The 8,313-nt window shown below is 33.2% G+C and overlaps 1 long non-coding RNA gene across 1 annotated transcript in view; it reads right to left on the bottom strand.

The window, feature by feature from the left end:
• Positions 1-975: 975 nt before the first annotated feature.
• The window catches only part of LOC128665197 (uncharacterized), a 170,634-nt gene continuing 163,296 nt past the window's right edge, over positions 976-8,313 (bottom strand). The window contains exons 2-3 of the long non-coding RNA XR_008403030.1: positions 2,569-2,598; positions 976-1,036 (exon numbers count right to left, since the gene is read on the bottom strand). This is a non-coding gene — a long non-coding RNA (uncharacterized LOC128665197). The remainder of the gene's footprint in view (positions 1,037-2,568; positions 2,599-8,313) is intronic.

Here is an 8,313-nt window from a genome sequence, read left to right as displayed (position 1 = left end):
CAAACAGACAGCCGGCATACGTTCCCAAAGAATGCCAGAAACCAGGCTGGCAACAGGTGCAAAGTCTGTTTAGAAGGTAACAAGGGTAACGATATAATACCTTATCCGGCAAACATAAATGATCCTAGGCTCCCAAATCCAAAAGTTCTGTGTTTTGCAGGCTAAGAACTGAGGACGGCCTCACTGGATCAAACAACTGACGTATAGGGGGCGGGGCTCTATGCGTTTCATCCCAGTGACGTAGGGACTTTCTCAAGAGTAATTTGCTAGTAGCGTGCATATCCTCTTGTAGGTTGTGTGTGTTAGCACTTCCACATTTTCCACCAATGGGATAAGGGGTAGTTAATGATATGCACAATACTACAAATGGAGAATGTAAACAAACGCTTGTGATAGCGTATGTATGGGTAACTGTCAGTTATTAAAAGGCTTGATCTCTTCAAAAGTTATACAACGATAATAATCTACAAATATAATTCAGTTCTAAACAAATCGCATATCTATTGATAACCTAAAATATTGATAATGGTGCAAATTAATATATATTTACATATCCTTCTAAAAATACAACTGATATTCATAAATATAAAACCAATGCTTTTTTTAAAAAATACATAAAACCCATATTTTAGAATCATTAATAAACATGAAAATATGCTAAATACGGTACATAATATATATGTTATATCTAAAATTCATATATATACACAATAAATACCACATAAAATATATAAAAAATACATATTGCATAAAATAAGTAATGATAAGTTAAAGAAATGCTTGCAAATCAATATCAATATTTAACCCTTTAGGTTCCAAACAGTTGAGGGTCCTAATCCAAAATGTCTCCCTTTTTCTAAGGTTTAAGAGCCTGTTAGTGTTCTTTGAGACCCCGCTGCCTAGACTTACCACAAGCAGGAAGTGCAGGTCGCCAGTCCAGTGAAGTCACCAGGAACACGAAAACGCTCTATGCGCGTTCAATGGACGGACAGGAGTCCGGGAGCATAAACTGTGTGGCAAAAGGGTGAGCTGGGACCTGGAACACAGCGGGAAAGGTAATATATGATTACTGGGGTCTCGGAACTGCCGAGAAATGTATGGGCATTAACCTTGCTAACAGGCTGTTTTGGAAAAAATTTAAATTTGACACACAGACATTCATTTCATAAGAGCACATTGTATATTTTGGCTTATTGTGCTTACTTTGGGACAGTACTTTTAATTATAAATTAAACACAAATGGCGGTCGAAAATGCAAAAGTATGGAATGAAGGGAACCTATGAAATCTTTATTGATCCGGATAATTTAATTTAATAAGGCAGCACTTGCAGTGTCTAATTGGACGTTTTGTTTATTCCTTGAATTGATAGAAAGAAACCAATATGTTTTGCTGTTCGGTGGTTTTATGTAAGGGTGGAATGTTGGATTAAAAAATATGGTTTGGAGAATGTTAGAAGGGAGATGTGGTGTGAAAATAGAATGGTGTTGAAAATGTTGGAGTTGATTGGGGGGTTTCAATGAGAAGGAATGTGTGTTGGGGTGAAAAAATGTGTGTAATAACCATTTGATGAATAGGCAGAAAGATATTAGTTGGATGAGTGTGCATAAGTGTTTGCATAATATATTGATTTTTAAGCAATAAGTAGTTAGTGTACCTGATTGTGTGGGCATGATCCATGGGAAGTTGTTTTTTTATTTTTATTTTGATAGGAGGGGATTTGGGGAATTAGATTCCGAAGGCATCTGGAAGATGAAGAAGTGGAAGGATTGGACTTTTTATATATTTTTTTGTCTGTATTTGAATAATGTTTAATTTATTCGGAGTGATTATTCAAGTTTTATGTTTGCATTTTGAATTATTTCTGATGACAAAAGTTTGTTTCAATATTTCAGTTTGTTTCGTAACAAGAGATATTTTGTTTGCATTTGTTATTATGATTTTTTTCTGTTTATATGTATATATGATTATTTTTCTAATAAAAGACTTACGAAACGTACGTCTGGGGTTTGTTGTTTTCTCTTGTTCAGAGAAGAATTGCCTGGTATTTCGGTGCTGGACTGTCATTGGGCAGCATCAAACTGATATGCTACAGGATATTTTTCTCTGTGAAAGGCATCGTGTGCTAAAAAAGACTACACCCTGATTGGCACTGGCCTTGAAGATTTTATAGCTTTTTTTCTGTCTCAGTTAAATGCATCTCTCTATTTTCTTGATTTTTCCACAAAAACAAACAAATATTATAAAAAAAAAAAAAAAAATCCTTTTCGAATAGATACTGTGCCATAACAAACTTTCCACTGCCAAATGTCAGTGAACCAAATTTATGGTTGTTAGAAAGTTCCAGAGCTCTTGAAGGGCAATGACCTTAAAAGAGGCAACACCAAATGTGCACAAACATACTGATATAACATATAGAACATAACTAGAAACTTAACGTTCCACAAGTACTGTAAGAATTATTTGCAGCAGAATTGTCACAGACTTTATGAATTTTTTGGCTATGATGTCCACTACTAAATGTACCTACTGATAGCTTGCAGATTGTGTGAACAAAGCAGGTACTTACCTAGCAACTGCCCACTCCACTGATCTTACCCTGAAATAAAAGAAGGATTCAGAAGAAGCCAATCCAGTACTGTATGAGAGGCAAAGAAAGACTGGGAGATACAGGTAAGTAAAATGAATATAAAATCTCTTGGTATAGAGTGTCTGCTTTCTCCTGGTGGCCAAGTGATAAATTCCCACAAATAAAGGAATCGTGGATTCTCACCACCTTAGTAAGAAAAATAATTAGTAATTTAAAAAAAATTGAAATTACCAATAAAAGCAACATGTTACTTGGCAGCTAACTTATGTAGTCCAACTTTATATATTAAAAGGACATTAACCAATTTAAAAAAAAATCTTGCAATATATTTCTATAAAATTGTGAACTTCCAAAAAACTGTCAAGACTCAACGCTGCTATATTCTACACAGTCATTGGTTGCCCACTTCAGTGACTCCTTTATAGCTGTCCCTTATTGGCTTCAGCAGAGATGGAAACCTAGCTGGTGCAAATTGCTTTATGTACACTAAAATGTACACTTATTTTTTAATACTTAAACAAGAAATACAATTTAAATAAACATATCAGCATATTCTTCTTGGGCTAATATTTGCTATAAATGCATTCTATTTAGAGTTTAGTTACTGTTTAATAACCTTAAAGGGACATTGTACACTAGATTTTTCTTTGCATAAATGTTTTGCAGATGATCCTATTATATAGCCTATCTGTGTGTTTTGCTTGTTTTCAAATAACATTGTGCTGATTTTTAGACTCCTAACCAAACCCCAAAGTTTTAGATGTATACTGATGTCTACAGACTTCAGATTGCTTCTGTTTGTATAATGGGTCTTTTTATATGCAGGAGAGAGGGGAAGGTTCAGCTATCAGCAACTTTCAGTGGGTGTCCAAGCCTAACCTGATCAACAGTGCTAAATTGGGAGCATCTAAGTAAGTTTTTAAAAGGTTTATACTGAATTTTTATATCAGTATCTGTGCATATTGTTCATTATAGTAGTGTCTATTACATGCAGTTAAAGGGAAACTGAACCCAAATTTTTTCTTTTGTGAGTCAGATAGAGCATGCATTTTTAAGCAACTTTCTAATTTACTCATATTATCAATTTTTCTTCGTTCTCTTGCATTCTTTATTTGAAAAAGAAGGCATCTAAGCTTTTTTTTGTTCAGGACTCTGGACAGCACTTTTTTATTGGTGGATGAATTTATCCACCCATCAGCAAGAACAACCCAGGTTGTTCACTAAAAATGGGCCGGCATCTAAACTTACATTCTTGCATTTCAAATAAAGATACCAAGAGAATGAATAAAATTTGATAATAGGAGTAAATTAGAAAGTTGCTTAAAATGTCATGCTCTATCTGGATCACAAAATAAAAAATTTGGGTTCAGTGTCCCTTTAAATGAAAAGAAGTGTATACTGTCCCTTTAAAGAATGATAATACGTTTTCTGAAAAACAGAGGCAAGTCAACGGGAAACTGTGATGCAGAATTAGTCAATCAAATTAATCAAAACTAATTAATCAAAGTTAGTTATAACCTCACTGTTTACTCATAAATAAATAATAGTTTACTGCATAATAAGGTGTTAAAGTGAATGGATCATTTCTAACTCAAGGTTCTCTTTATAGAAGGATATGAACGTTGAAATCCACCACCAGCAGTTTCTGTTGTTACGATATCCAAAAAGGTGTTTCATTCTCTTTAAAATGTTACAATCAACCTCTTTTGTCTTTCCCAAAAAAAAAATATTATATATTGGGAATGGCCTTTGTTGCACATAAATACAAAGAATAATTTGCAGAGAGACGGTGGATCATTGCTTACTGATATTCAATACATTGCAAGTCATGGAAATATTATCATACTCAATACCAAAGTGATGAATAAGTATTTGAGACAGTTTTAGCCTATTGTAAAAAAATAAATACAAAAAACAAGACAAAAAAAACAAAAACATTAACATGGTAATATTTTGCATTGTTTTCTTAAGGGGACATTCCTGTCAAAGTTGAAATATAAATTTTTGAAACAGTTATAGCTTTTACCAGAAGTATTTTTATTAATGCAAGTGTGTTGCAAAAATGCTTCAATTAAAAACAATTAAACTATTTTTATGGCAAATACATATTGGCTGTGTCTTTTCCTTGGCTTTTAACTATTGGACAACTGTAGAAGCAATCAGTACTTAAACTATAGTACACTAGGCTTAATGGTAGAATTATTATTAAACCCTATACATGCTTACTGGAAAATCACATTATGGAGCTCAATAAAAGTAAAAATGTAAGGAAGAGGTTACATATTTGTAGTAAAATAATAAATTAAAGCAGATCTGATTTTCTGATGAGTGAAAAGATTAACTTCTGTAATGCAAAGTACCAGTTTTAACAGATTTCGCAAACATCTTTAAAACATTAACAGGTTGAATATTGTTCAAGTCATATACTGTACTATACTTTGTATTTGCTTTTAAGCCAAAAATTAGGGCTCAGTAAGCGTTCAGCACTGTTCCAATTACAGAAAAGCACAGATGGTGTTAGTGCTTGGCAGAATTTTATTTTGTTGACCATGAAATTGTTGAAAAGAGTTCCAATTGTCAGTTGTTCTACATTTCCTACAAAGCTCCTCACAGGGACAAACTATAAACACAGCATGCTCCATACAATTGCTAGTGTGTATGCCTGTTTATTTTGTTTTATTTGCATATGTATTTTTACATAGGCAGAAATCATTCAAATGATTAATCATTTTAAACAACAGATTCAAAATATATCAACATAATGATTGTGCTCCCTGCTACATTAATTATTATTATATTACAGGGACTATGATGATAAAAGGTTAGTTAGCTAACAGCACACATATTTTCTAGGGAATGAGTGGCAAAGACAAGACCATTTAAAGGGACAAAACACACAAATTTTGCTTTCATAATTCTGATAAAACATACCATTTTGTCAATATACATTAATTATGGTCATGTTTGCGCTATATAAAATAGTTACTATATATACTACAATGCCTAATGTCTGTTCTGGGTAGACTATGGTATTGGTGACTAAATGGTATAAGTAATGGTTCTTATTGCATATGGCTACATTTAAAGGGCCACTAAACCCAAAATCTTTCTTTCATGATTCAGATAGAGAATATAAATTTAAACATTACAATTTACTTCCATTATTTATTTTGCTTAATTTTTAAGATATCCTTAGTTGAAGAAAAAGCAATACACATGGTGAGCCAATCACACAAGGTTTCTATGTGCAGCAACCAATCAGCAGCTACTGAGCATATCTAGATATGCTTTTCAGCAAAGAATATCAAGAGAATAAAACAAATTAGATAATATAAGTAATTTAGAAAGATGTTTAAAATTGCATTCTCCTTCTAAATCAAAAAGGAAAAAATGTGGGTGTCATGTCCCTTTACGTTTATTGATAGCTCTCTTGTTTATCTTCCTGGGACTTGGTTTATGCCTGTCAAGCTTTACTACTTGCTAATTCTTTTTTGTTGTCCATGGTCCGAAAATGACCTCAATATTTTCTGTATAATGTTCTCCTTTTGCTATTTTTCATTACAAAATATGGGCTCCAACAGTGACCACTTTTAAATAACTGCAAATTTGTATGTATATGTTAATGACAAGTACTCCGTGTGATTATTTTAAAAACTTTAAAAAAAGTTCAATTGGTTTGTTCACTTGCAAAATTGGTTTAAAAGCAGACATTTTAGAGTGAAACTTTTTAAAGAAAATGTGGCATTTACATCTTGTGCTGCAGGACAAGATATCTTATTTCAAGCCTCAGCAAACAGAGCGAACAGAAACGTATAGATTTTTCTATTAAATCCTTAAGATTACAGAACAGCTGATTAGTTTTACCTGGAATCCCTTGGGGGATAGTTACAAACACATTTTAGACTACCATTTGTTTCCTTATTTCTATTGGGGAAAAAGATAATACAAAAATGTCTTGACTATTAAAACAATTATTTCAATAAAATAATACATTATCTAATAACTTTAAAGAAGCTTTTCATGGCCATTTCATGGTAATACATGCAACAAGACAAAAGTATACAGATGTCGTTTGCCTTCCTCACACTCTCACTACTCATCTCTATGGTACAGGAACAGGTGGCTGTTGAAAGTTCATTATGCTTCCACCACTCTGAGTCTATCTGTACATTGAACATACTGCTTTAAAGGGACATTCCAGCCAAAATTGGAATCCACATGGATTCATTTAAAGGGACAGTCTAGTCCAAAACAAACTTTCATTATTCAGATAGGGCATGTAATATTAAACAATTTTCCAATTTACTTTTATCACCAATTTTGCTTTGTTCTCTTGGTATTCTTAGTTGAAATCTTAACCTAGGAGGTTCATATGCTAATTTCTTAGACCTTGAAGGCCGCCTCTTAAGAATGCATTTTAACAGGTTTTTCACCACTAGAGGGTGTTAGTTCATGTTTTTCATATAGATAACACTGTGCTCATGCACGTGAAGTTACCTGGGAGCTATCACTGATTGGCTAAACTGCAAGTCTGTCAAAATAACTGAAATAAAGGGGCAGTTTGCAGAAACTTAGATACAAGATAATCACAGAGGTAAAAAATATATTAATATAACTGCGTTGGTTATGCAAAACTAGGGAATGGGTAAAAAAAGGGATTATCTATCTTTTAAAACAATAACAATTCTGGTGTAGACTGTCCCTTTAAGTTTTAAATAGAAGCACTTTTTTAATATGCATGCATTAGCAAACAAGCTATAGATGTTTCAAAAGTGTATTTAAGTATGCACTGTGCACCAGCATTTTAAACACAGCACTTGCTTAGACGGCTGAAGATGCTTGTACCATCTGGTAATGACTCAATTTGTTAATTGATGACAATTGCTATGATTCACATGCACGTGCAGAGAAAAATGGTAATACTAAAACAGTGATAACTTTTACAAGAAGCATTTTTGCCAAAAAAAAATAATAATATTGCAAATATGTTTCTAATCAAAGATGAAAGTCATCTATAAGCATTTACATTTTGACTGGAATTAACTCATGACAAATATCTACACACTGCAATATTTGTGTAAATGGTTTTCTCTTTAAGTCAAACTATTGTCTGATAACTCATTGTTGTTTATTCAGTATGTGTAACCATGCAAAGCTTCAATCTGCTTTTTTGGCGCATTAAGCAAAAAGAAAGGGACATGCAGTCCAAAATGTTTCTTTCATGATTAAGATAGAGGATACTAAATGCTCTTACTCATTGCTGGGAATAATGATTGTTCAATGTGTATTAGGAAATGTGATGTTGGGCCTGGTTGAGTTTGCAGCCAACTCTGTGCAGCTGAGCTGTTTCTGGTTGTTCAGTAATAGAAAAAGTAGGGTTATGGTTTACTTTCGAATGTCAAAAATAATCCATTTATTTTTTGGTTATCTAATTTGGGTGTGGGGATGCTAAGTTTGTCTCCAGAATTTACCATAAGCCTATTTCAGGTAACTCTTTATTGCATTTTAAGAGCCGCCTCCCTAGACATGTCCCTTGAGAGTACCTTTGGACTTGTATTCAGAATATGATTTAATAAATAATTTGGAGTAGAAATTGAAGTCAGTTTAGTTTTATACATAAAAAAGAGCAACAGTCTGCCAGGAATGAACAACAGCTCAGTTGCTTATTCTACGACCCGGGAGCAGCTACTTTTAGCCCAATTGTGCTTTTCACAGGGAAAACTT

This window comes from Bombina bombina, chromosome 6, assembly GCF_027579735.1.
Source record: "Bombina bombina isolate aBomBom1 chromosome 6, aBomBom1.pri, whole genome shotgun sequence".
NCBI classification, from domain to species: domain Eukaryota; kingdom Metazoa; phylum Chordata; class Amphibia; order Anura; family Bombinatoridae; genus Bombina; species Bombina bombina.
This window is presented reverse-complemented; position numbering and strand designations above follow the sequence as displayed.